General features: G+C 41.4%; 1 long non-coding RNA gene across 1 annotated transcript in view; it reads right to left on the reverse strand.

Annotated features, from left to right (window-relative positions):
* Positions 1-10,093, reverse strand: part of LOC117948519 — an 18,864-nt gene that overhangs the window by 2,353 nt on the left and 6,418 nt on the right. The window lies entirely within an intron of this gene.

Consider the following 10,093-nt stretch of genomic DNA (forward strand, 5'->3'; position numbering starts at 1 on the left):
GGCAGTTCTGAAGGCAAAAGGGGGTCCAACCCGTTACTAGCATGGGGTACCTAATAAAGTGGCCGGTGAGTGTAAATACACCATGCAAATTTGAATTCCCACTGGTGATAGGCTTACTGGCCTATGGGTAAGGTAGTCACTTAGGTTACCCACAGATACTGAAAGAGCCATTTTCATCTATTTAGTGCATAGGACACAACTTGTCCAACAGGGTGACCTTATTGTGCTTTTGAGTCCCGTCTATTTAAGTAGGAACCTTTCAACAGGTTAAGGGGGTGTAGTCGGAAGGGCACAAATAGATTTTCACAACAAAAAGCTCACAGATTAAATGTTTGTTAAACCTATAGCATGTAGTTTCTGTCTCTCCAATGAGAAATTAAAAGTAATGACAACAACACTGTTGTTGCATCCACATGATTATTCCTCCATGTACAGTATACACCTTAAACTCGCTATAATCTGTTTAAGTGTCCGTTTCACTCCCCAAAATTTATGAAATCTGTGAAATAATAAACTTTTCTTATTACAAACAACAAAAATAACAATTCAAAATTAAAAGACGATGGGTATCATTTCAGATTGTTTGATTGTTAACGTTAGCTCAAAATGCCATTTAAGCGACAGCCTTTGTTTGTGTGTGATTGCTAGCTTGCAGCTAAGCTAGCAGTCCTTTCAAAAACATTTTAGCTATCTATGGTTGTTTGATTGCTAACGTTAGCTCAAACGCCATTCAACAGACAACCTTGTTGTGTTTGATTGCTAACTTGAAAGAGCCAGAAAGAGCCTGCGGTCCATCTGTTTTACTCCCCGCTGAGGCAACAGATTCTCCATCTCCTGCCCTGTCAACGCTATGTTTCGGCAAAAAACCAAGCAACCTGAGCAGCGGTTGCTGGCTAAGAGTAATGTTAGTTAGCTAATTCCACTCGACACTGGTTACAGATAAAGTTGTCAGTCGTCTGGCGGGAACACTGTGCGAGAATGTCTAAATGAATCATTGAGTTGTTAAATTTTACTAATTGAAAAGCCGATCGGTGTAATGTTGACATAGGTCAACCGGAAGAAAAAGCCAGTTGAGCGTTGGCAGAGCGCCACCTACTGTACAGGAGGTAGATTTACTTCTTTCATTCTGATTAGTTATTCACTAATTCCCCGGTTACTGCTGTGCATGTAAAAGCACTGAGTGTAATTTACCTACAATTGCCTGAATGTGAATTTATTTTTGTTTTTTGTCAGAGATTTGTCAGCTATATTGAATATTGTTATGCTTTATGTTAATGAATCTGCAAGATATCCATAAATAAAAACTTTGTGGTACTTAAAAGCAGAACAATGTGTCCTTCTGTCACTCAGTATGAATGATAAGAATACTTAGGTTTACTAACTAGATACTCTCCCATTGTTAAAAAAAAATTTCCTATTCCTTTAAAGTTAGTTTAGTTAAGTTTCTTACAAAAAATAGAAGACAAATTACAAAAATAAAATGAAAAAGCTACCATGCTGCTAATGTCCACTTATAAAAATGTTGGTCATTCATATCACACATTCAGGAGTATGAAAGAGCTGAAAGAGACATGAATATAGTTGGAAACATTATTTTTGGTTTATGGTCACACACACACACACACACACACACACACATGTCGATGGAGCAGCACATAAATCAGCTTGTTAGGAGCTGCTTTTTCCAAATTCGGAACGTTTCTAAACTCCGTAAAATGGTGACTTATAATGAGCTTGAGAGGATTATTCATGCCTTTGTCTCATCAAGATTAGATTATTGTAATAGTTTGTTCACCTGTCTTAACAAGAGGGAGTTTGCGCGTCTGCAGGTTGTGCAAAATTCTGCAGCACGCCTGCTCACTCGCACTCGCAGGAGGGAACACATTACCCCCATTCTCAAAAGTTTGCACTGGCTGCCTGTATTTTACAGGATGCACTACAAAATCCTGGTACTGACTTTTAGAGCTCTTCATGGACAGGCACCAGACTACATTAAGAACCTCCTTCAGCCTTATGTTTCCACTAGGAACCTCCGGTCGTCTAATTTGAACTTGCTGATGGTTCCTCGGACCCATTTTAAGACCCGAGGAGACAGATCTTTTAAAGCTGTGGCGCCTCGCCTCTGGAATGAGCTACCTCGTACCATTCGTTCTCTTGTTTGTATAGACACTTTTAGGAAACAACTAAAGACCCACTTTTTTAAACTTGTTTTTTAGTTCAATACTGTGTTTTACTGTATCTGTATGTTGTTTTAATTTATTTTATTTTTATTTTTATTTTATAAACTTGTGCAGCACATCCTGGTCTGTGAAAAGTGCTATAGAAATAAAGTTTACTTACTTACTTACTTACACACACACACACACACACACACGCACACACACACACGCACACCCTTGGTTCTCTCCCCACATCCTCCCCTCATCCTCTCCTCTACCTCCTCCTTCTTTTGACACTGTTTCTCCTGTTTTCCCACCTCTGCTTGCACCCTCATCCTTCTGTCACTCCTCCCCCACCTCATTGCCTTTCTCCAGTTAATACATTTATTTGCCATTTCCATTGCCTTTGTCACAGAGCAAGAGTCATTTACATCTTTGTGCACTTAGTGCAAAAAAAAGTCTCATTGATTTATAATGCTGAAATAGTCATTAGATGGTTGCCTGTTCTTATTTCTGAAGGTTTGAAGTATGGACGCCACTGTAAAGCCACTCAAGATCAGCTTCTCTCATGGTCAATCCGTTGTTGATACATCCATTGTTCAAAATAAGCAATCTGACCTTTGACCTATGTATAGGCCTATAGTAATTTAGCAGTGATTGGTTAATGTTCAGTTAAGCATAATGGGTTTGCACAGGTGAGGAGTGTGTGTGTGTGACTCCTGGAAAATAAAGTGTAGCATTTTACAAGCAAGTCACTTGTGAAGAATTGCTTTGTTGAGTTTGCCGTTCTGGGCGCAGCCATCCTGGTTGCGGATGTGACAGTTTTAGACAAGAGGGAGGAGGGAAGGAGGTGCCCTTGCACTCTACGTTATGTTACACACTTTCACTGACAATCACATAGCCATGCCCTAAAACACCCCCCCTGCTTTATCACCAATAATAAAATCAACGAGATCATCATTCAAAAAATGAACATCATTCTTTGTTGCATAAGACTGAAAAACAGCCCATAAACTCATTATGAAAATGTTTACAGAGGTTAATAAATCAAGTGAGGTGTGGGTCAATTTCTCACAGACTTCCACACCAATCTCCTTCTGCAACTGCATGTGTCGCCCCCTGCTGGAATTCAGATAGAATGCAGCTCTGAGGCACACATCGCCAAACGGGATGCTTTGTCCATTAATATTAACAGTCTATGGTCTGAGGTAGAGAATTCTACCAAATTCTGTACCTAATTGTGTAGTGTTTTGAAAAAAGTGTTTTATGCAATTGAAAACCGAGTGAAAGGCGGAAAAATAGCTTATGGTTTTTGAGATTTGGTGTGTAGTTTTGCACTTTAAGTGAGAGGTTTCAAACATCGTGTGACATGAAAAGATTTTGTGAGTAAGCAGTTGGAAAAAACTGAAGGAGAAACTGGATAAAAAGAATGCAAACACAATTGAAAACGTGCAATAAACAAATTCTCTCTACTTCTCCATCATTTTCTGTACAGCCTGGCTCCCATACTCTTCCTCATCTCCCCTCGTTTGTCGTGTCTTTTTTACCTTTCAGCCCCCCCTCCACCTCCACCTCCTACCCTCCCGTTTCACTGGTCCCTACTGGATATCAATCAGAATCTATCACTCCAACTATTTCTGCTGCCGTTGTGTCAGAATTCACAGGAACTTCATCAAACTGGGAAACTGTTTCATTGTTACATCGAACCCTCGCTGCATGTGTGAGTGTCGGGCCTGGGTGGTAGGATTGATGGAATGCACACAAACATATTCTCCATTCAGCTTCATGTGAAGGCTTGCACACACATACACAGGTACACACACACACACACACACACACACACTCGCACACGCACACACACACAAACATTAGGGTGTTAATTGTTGTGATAACACCTTACAATAACAAGGCTCTAATTATTAACATGTTTGCCTGCTGGAGTGTGTATCTGGCACTTGTGTACGGATCATGCGGTGAGTGTGTTTGTATGTGCAGCAGTGTGGGGTGTGGCACCAGGGGAAGAAGCCTTGATGATTTTGAAATATGCTGCTGTGTGTGTGTGTGTGTGTGTGTGTGTGTGTGTGTGTGTGTGTGTGTGTGTGTGTGTGTGTGTGTGTGCGTGCGTGCAAGCCTTCACGTGAAGCTGAATGATGGGTGATGATGTCTCAGTCTCAGTCTCGAACCTCATTTGCATATGACAAGGGGTCTTTTGTCCTTTGGTTAATTGAAAATCATCTATTTGAGAAATTAGACTATTGCTATGCAAAATGCATTACAGACAGACACTCAGAAATTACTATAGAATTCTCATGTGTTTAACAAATAGCACACAAAATTCACTTTAGCCCTTTCTGCCCTGGAGTGTTGTTTTTACAGAAACTTGTTAACATTTGAAGCTACCAGAGGAACAGAAAAGCTACACAAAGATAACTTCAAAGAGCACATATCTGAGATCTTTATAAAGTATGTCTTATTAAAGCAGCAACATTTGACAAGGGGACTCAATATTCAATACATTGTCAGTTAAAGGATACTTTCAGATTTCCATCTTAATGCGATACTCACATGCCCATATGTACATTGGAGGAGTCATTGGTGAAGGATTTAGCCATGGCAACGCTAGCGATGCTAACCCGACGTCAGGATCAAACATTAGCGACGGCTTATTGCAGATACAGAGTGGCTCTGGGCAGATTCAATAATTTTAAATTTCAACAGAGTACCTGCCAGTAATGAAGTTAACACTCAACAATGGGGAGTGGCCAGACTCTGTACAAATGAAATGTACAATAGTCTGGTAGGACCGGACTTTTGTTAACATCCCGTCTATTGTAGTAAATAATTGCCATCGTAATAACTTTTCAGTTTTAAAATCCCTTCCTGTGATATTATAAAACCACTGTGCAGTGTTGTGATGTCTAACGAGCCTTTCAACTCATGGATCTGTGCCGGTACATGACGCAACCCACCACCACCACCACAGACCCTTGGTCTGTTTTAATGCAGGGCTGTTGTTTTGCAGTCGTAGTGCCTGTATTGGCCAATCAAACATACATGCAAGATCACAATGGCGATAGATTACTTTGTAACGTGAACAGCATATCTCTACGGTTTACCTTGCAGTCTGAGTCCATGGTAAAAGGCGGGGCAAAATCCACAGTCCTCGTTCTATGCAAGGGTTTTATCTGGTGATAATAAGATGATTTAGAAACCTGAATATGCCAAATTACATTGGAATTTTCCAAAGTTACAGTATAAGGAATTTTCCTCTTTTTGTGTCCAGGCACAGACACGATAGTAGTCAGATGTTGGTTTGCTGTTGGTACACCCCAGTAAGCACACATACGCCGCCGCCACGTCTTGGCGGTGTAATCGAAATTCAAAAGTCAGACTGCTGGAGCCTCACATTAGAATTGATTTCTTCATACAGCGACCGCCGTAGTGACCTTCCTCCACAGCACTGCGGAGGAAGGGTGTGGCTAGTCCACGCAGCATTCTAGCATGGGTCAAAAAGGTGCTCTGGTTTATTGTCATTTCTTTACACCAATCACAATCGTCTTCGGTTGTTTTGCCGACCAAAAACGGCAAGAGTCTACCAGTTAGCCCTGTGGTGGCTAAGTGTATGGGATTTTGGATACGTCACCACGTGTGTTGTTGTGATTGGTCGCAGTGTTATCCAATTACCTGCAGTGAGATTTTCAATTGCACGCTCGGTGCCGCCCCTCGAGATGGGCAACTTTCATTGGGTCTGTATTTGTAGGCTTCCAGACTCTGAGTCTCTTTCTAATCTGTCAGACGGAGAGCAGGTGTGAGCTTGTAAAGTTTAACGTTTGTAGTCCCCAGAGAAGGATTTAGTAATTTCATTACAAATTGAAACGTAAGCAACGAAAATTGCAGAATGTTTTTTTTGGTAAAATTAGTAGTTATTACTGTGACTTAGGAATTTTCAGGTTTAGTTCCATCACATTTTCCATACTGTCAAAAAACGTTAGCTGACATTGTTGTTCCATAGCTAGCTCAAAGATTATCGGCTAATGAAATTACTGTTAGCAAGGGACTTTTGCAAGGCTCTGTATTTTTATTTTACATACACTGTTTACTCATTAAAGGCTGAGCCTCGCTAAAGGTCTGATATCCCCTTATAGTATATGTTGAGCTGGGTAATGTAGTTGCGATCATCTTCACAATGCCAACAAAAACACTACAAGATCATTTCATAAACAGAGGTCAAAATCCCTTCCTAGTATAAAGAGGCTGGCCGTCTGACAGAACGCCTGGCTAACTATTTAGCAGCCTGGTTTGCGCGCTGCTTTTCTGTCTGACTGCCAGGCTGGTGGGTGTACAGAGTAGGCAGCTGGTTGCTTTTCTTGATTGTTTGACTGACTGCTGGTTGACTGAGTGGGTGGCTGGCTACTTGCCTGTCTGCCTGCCTGCCTGCCTGCTTGCCTGCCTGCTTGCCTGGCTGACTGACTGGCTGGCTTTGTGCCTGCTTGGCAAGCTGGCAGCCCCAGCTGTGTCCCGAGCCAAGCCCCTACGCCCCACCAGATCTTAATTGGGTTAAGTTTGTCCGCCACAGATAACACATCCTCTTTCTTTCCCAATGTAAGAAAACAAAAAAAATGGCCTGGCACTAATGACGCTCTTTAGTGGGGCTCTTTTCTGTTTAGGTGGAGGGAAATTAGAAAGAATGGGGTGGGTTACCCGCAGAGAGAGATTGCCAAGGGAAACATGCCATTGTTTGGAGCCAAGCGTTCAATGAGAACAGAGAATATGAAGAAAGAAAAAAGAAGGAAATAAAGTAGATTTGGTTTGTGCTGTAGTGCTGTCACATTGCCACTGTTTCTTTTTACTACCCCTTGTGATTGAGGCAGGCAGGACCTTGAGAGATGGAGACACGCACACAGGAATACAAATGTGTCATTGTATGCGTGCATACCAGTTGTACACATAATTTCTCACTTTTTCGTTAGAGCACACACAAAGAAACTGTTCTGTAATTACTTCGGCTGCACCAAGAAATTGAACGGTGTTTGCAGTCACAGGTACCTTCAATGGAAGAGCAGTGTGTGTGGTGATGGTTTGGTTTCAGGAGTGGGGATGGGGGGGCCCAATTCAGTCCTTTGTTCTGCAAGTATGCAAATAAAACTTCCCATTTTGTAGTCTAAACAACAATAACCAGGCTCTTTCCCAAGGTAACAAAATCTGCCTAGCAGCCCATCTAAAGCTCACAAAATACCACATTAGCTTTGTTCGAAACCGCTTCCCACCATGGGAATAGGGCATTAAACCGTGTGTTCGCCATTTTGTTGAGGGGGTTTTAATTCTCAATGGTTCAGTTCATTCACTATATAGGCCACTATAAAATACCCACAATGCACAGAAAATTTGTGCAAATGTACAATGTACCCTACACTTTACTGCTGCTTACCACAATGCAACGCAAACGTGTTTTCTGGGAGAAGAAGAAGAAGCAGAGTTAACGTCTTCTTCTCCACTATGGCCAAAAGAACGAAAGAACGTTAATATTTAGATTGTAAGTCAAGCAGCCATTCAAAGCTGGCTCTGTGTATTTGGCACAGATATCCACCAATCAAAAGTAGCAAGTTGGCGGTCTTTTGTTGTATCTCTTTTTATTTAACACACACACAGGTGTTTACAGTTATTGTGGCTGATAGGACCTTTTCCCGGACGTGTGGGTGTGGTCAGACTGAGTGATTGACATCTTCCTGAGTCCACTGTCCAGTGTTTTTGCCCCTTTTAGGGCGGGACAAATGACACCTTTGTCAATTAATTTGTGACCTAATAAGTTGCCATAAAAGCTCCGGCCCACCTTCAACCTGAAAATAGTCTAATCCCCCAGAATAACTGAAAACACCTGTGGGTGTTCAGAGGCTTTAAATCCTCAAACTCAACACTGCCTTGTCCTCTCTGCATTTTTGGGTCCTCCAGTTCTTCTTTATCCAGACACTGATAAATTACTGAATTGTTTTTTTTTTCCTTTACATAGTCAATATTACAATAACATCAGCTAGATAATTGTATCGTAACAATTTTTAGCAAATTAAGTTATAAAACCTTTCTTTCTTTTATGTCAAGGGTACTCAAATATAGCCTGTAAGTTATCCACCTTAAAAAAGTTTCAGTTAAACCAACAAAATAAATATGTATTTTTATAATCCTTTTTTCATGCTTAGCAGATGCTGTCTGATATTGTACCCTAACCTTTACAAAAAGCAGTACATACATGTACCTATTAATGCTAGGGAACAGATATGTACCATTTTGAGCCACTAAAGGTACATACACTTACCTTGAGGTCCTATAATTATTACTAGGGGGTACATACGGTGTAGAGTGTAGGCTACCTTGGGGGGCAGAAATGGAGCCCTGCTGTACCCCTATTTAGTGGATAGGGAACAGTGATTGAGTGAATGACGGAACGGTTTGGAACACAGCTAATATATCATATTTGTTGATTTTGTGCAAAAAAACATAGCGTAAAAACTACACATTGTGGTTTTATGAGCTGGACTATTCCTTGGCCGGAGCAGTCTCTTCCAAAAAATTCCCTGCTGGTTTCCTGGCAACCTAACAAACATAGGGTAACATAACATGCCTACCAATACCCTATGGTAACACCTTTAGAGGTGTTGGTAGGTTTATTACCTTTGGATGGAGCCAGGTTGGCTGTTTCCACCTGCTTCCAGTCTTTATGCTAAGCTAAAACCAGTTCTCACTCCGAACGCGTAAAACATGGACTTTTGGGCTGTGGCTGTCTGCGTCTGATGCAACAAAAAAGGCACCCTTTGGTGTGTGTGTAGAACGTAATGGGGAGAGCAGCATCTAGAGGGGGAAATTCTGCATAGGGAGGTTGGCCGGGATGGTAGATGGGTCAAACACAGGACTTTCACCCAAGAGATCGGCGTTTGTGTCCCTCTTGGATCCTCAACTGTCCCGTTATTTCCCGCGTGTCACAGACCCGTAAGCCCACCCACGACCTTTACCTAAACCCAACCAGCCCAGACTTGAGAGCGAGGTTCCTTTAGCGTCCATAACGACAAAGGCACCTGACCAAGCGTCCGAGATGGGAGTGAGAATGTGTTGTAAGCTAAGCTAACCAGCAGATGTCTGTAGCTGGAGACCAACTGCACAGACGTTAATGTGGTCCCAATTTCTCAGTGGTGTATTTCTCAAAATGTCGATTTGTTGCTTTAAAGGACTGGCTTCAACTTTCTTCCACTGTTTGGGTGTCTCAAACACAGTGAAATACATTTGATTTATTTCCGTTAAAAGATCATAATCAGAACTGTAACTTCAACACGGGCATGGCGGCTGTCTTCTAATCTACTAATCTTAAATAGAAATAGGAAAACAATCTCAGTGAGCCACTAAATGTACTGTGTAAAGCCCCATACACTTATTGGACACGGGACAATTAAAGTGAAGTTAAATTTATGAACAAACCTACATTCATTAACTTGTAACCCTGAGCCTTCATTTGTTAAACAGTGCCATCAACATAATGACACTAACAATAACCACAAAGTGGTTAAAATAGTGATGATCCCCTTATCAGCAAAATCATGATCACCGTCGGTGTCATCATCATTATCATTATTACCATGTTTTGTTTTCCATAGAGATTTCAGACAGCTGGCAGTCAGTCTCCACTCCATTTGTCTCTCACACACATCCTAACTAATACCTCAGCAAAGACTGTGTATAGAACAAAAGGCTGTAACAAATGCTCAAAACACATATATAAAATAACATTGATCTCCTTCCTGTGTCTCTATACTGAATATTTATTATTTTTATGTATTCAGTATGGAGTAACCACAGGCTAAATGTTCTCCCTTCTTCTCACCTCTGGAACAGATAATGAATGCAGCGCGCACACACACACACACACAGACACACACACACACACACAC

The sequence above is a fragment of the Etheostoma cragini genome, chromosome 8, assembly GCF_013103735.1.
Source record: "Etheostoma cragini isolate CJK2018 chromosome 8, CSU_Ecrag_1.0, whole genome shotgun sequence".
In the NCBI taxonomy this organism is placed as follows: Eukaryota; Metazoa; Chordata; class Actinopteri; order Perciformes; family Percidae; genus Etheostoma; species Etheostoma cragini.